The sequence below is a fragment of the Elephantulus edwardii genome, unplaced genomic scaffold (genome assembly GCF_000299155.1).
Source record: "Elephantulus edwardii isolate Elephantulus edwardi_28Jun2011 unplaced genomic scaffold, EleEdw1.0 scaffold00047, whole genome shotgun sequence".
Taxonomy (NCBI): domain Eukaryota; kingdom Metazoa; phylum Chordata; class Mammalia; order Macroscelidea; family Macroscelididae; genus Elephantulus; species Elephantulus edwardii.
In genome coordinates, this window is record NW_006399797.1 from 14,783,623 (window position 1) to 14,785,606 (window position 1,984).

The 1,984-nt window shown below is 44.2% G+C and overlaps 1 pseudogene; it reads right to left on the reverse strand.

The window, feature by feature from the left end:
* Positions 1-672: 672 nt before the first annotated feature.
* On the reverse strand, positions 673-1,662 carry LOC102873078 (annotated as a pseudogene).
* Positions 1,663-1,984: the final 322 nt, after the last annotated feature.

A 1,984-nucleotide genomic window follows, 5' to 3' on the forward strand; every position in this document is an offset into this window, starting at 1 on the left:
CTTCTTAATGCGTTAGTGTACTTTTTAGTGTCTTCTAACATCCATTTTTGTTTTTTGTTTTTTCTTCCTTTGTAATGATCTTTTACTCTCTTCATGGATAATATATTTGATATCCTTCCACATTCATCTGGTCTTCAATCATTAATGTTCAATGCCTCAAACTTGTTCTTGAGACAATTCTTAAATTCAACTGAGATAGACTCAAGGTCATAGTTTGGCTCCTGTAAAGTAGTTTTCATTTTCTTCAGTTTCAATTTAAACTTGCACATGAGTATTTGATAGTCTGTTCCACAACTGATACCTGGTCTGGTTTTGACTGCAGATATTACCCTTCTGCAACAATTCTTTCCACAGATACAGTCAATCTAATTCCTGTGCAGTCCATCGGGTAAGTTCCATGTGTAAAGCTTCTATTTGTGCTTTTTTGTTTGTTTGTTTTTTGGTTTTGTGTTGTGTGTGTGTGTGGCTGAGTACAGTGTACTTTATTGATGGTACATGACAAAATGGGCTCTCCAAGCCCCCCCAATTTCTCAGGGGGAGTTGATGGAAACTGTGTCAAGGATGTGAGATTCTCAGTGTGTGGGAGGATCTAACTGGGGCAAGGACTCCCCAGCAACAGAGGGTCTCTCTCTCTTCTAGTGCTATTGCTGGGGCTGGTGGTCCAAGGGGCTCTTATTCTTTGGAGGCCATGTGAACCATCAGGTCGACCACCCGGTTGCTGTAACCAAATTCATTGTCATACCAGGAAATGAGTTTGACAAAGTGGTCGTTCAGGGCAACGCCAGTCCCAGGATCAAAGGTGGAAGAGTAGGTGTCACTATTAAAGTCACAGGAGACAACCTGGTCTTCAGTGTATCCCAGGATGCCCTTGAGGGGCTCTTCTGATGCCTGCTTTACTACTTCCTTGATGTCACCATACTTGGCAGCTTTCTCCAGACGGCAGCTCAGGTCCACAACTGACACATTGGGGGTGGGGACACGGAAAGCCATGCTGCTAAGTTTCCCATTCAGTTCAGCGATGATCTTGCCCATGGCCTTGGCTTTGGATGCAGGGATGATGTTCTGGGCAGCTCCATGGCCATCATGCTACAGCTTTCCAGAAGGGCCATCTACAATCTTCTGGGTGGCAGTGATGGCATGGACCGTGGTCATGAGTCCCTATACAATTCCAAAGTTGTCATATATGATCTTGGCCAGAGGAGCCAAGTAGTTGGTGCTGCAGGAGGCATTGTTGACAATCTTGAGAGAGTTGGCATACTTTTCATGGTTCATGCCCATCACAAACATGGGGGCATCAGCAGAAGGAGCAGAGATGATTACCCATTTGGCACCACCCTTCAAGTGAGCCCCAGCCCTCTCCAAGGTTGTGAAGACACCAGTAGACTCCACAACATACTCAGCACTAGCATCACCCCACTTGATGTTGGCAGGATCTCGCTCCTAGAAGATAGTGGTGGCTTTCCCGTTGATGGCCAGCTTCCCAATTCTCAGCCTTGACAGTGCTGTTGAACTTGGTGGTATCATATTGGAACATATAGACCATGTAGTTGAGGTCAATGAAGGGGTCATTGATGGGGACAACATCCACTTTGCTAGAGTTAAAACAGCCCGGGTGACCAGGTGCCCAGTGCAGCCAAATCCATTTACTTCGACGTTCACCATAATGTCTCAGGGATGTGGCTGAAACTGCATGAGAAGAGAGGGAAATCTGGATCGATGAGAAGCAGAGAGTCTCTATTGTGTTTTTTAAAACAATGTTTTCCATGAGTAAATCATTAAGCGCACAAAACTTGATCTTTAGATCTCTGACCTCATTTCTGTCATCAAGTCCATACTTTCCAACTACCATTCCTTACTCAGTATTTCCATTTTTTTAAATTCCATTCCTCAATAATTATTAATGTCTTGATTGTATATTTGGCCAATATGGGACTGCAAAAATTGGTAGAAACTCTCAATATCCCCCTCTTTAGCTTTAGTTGGT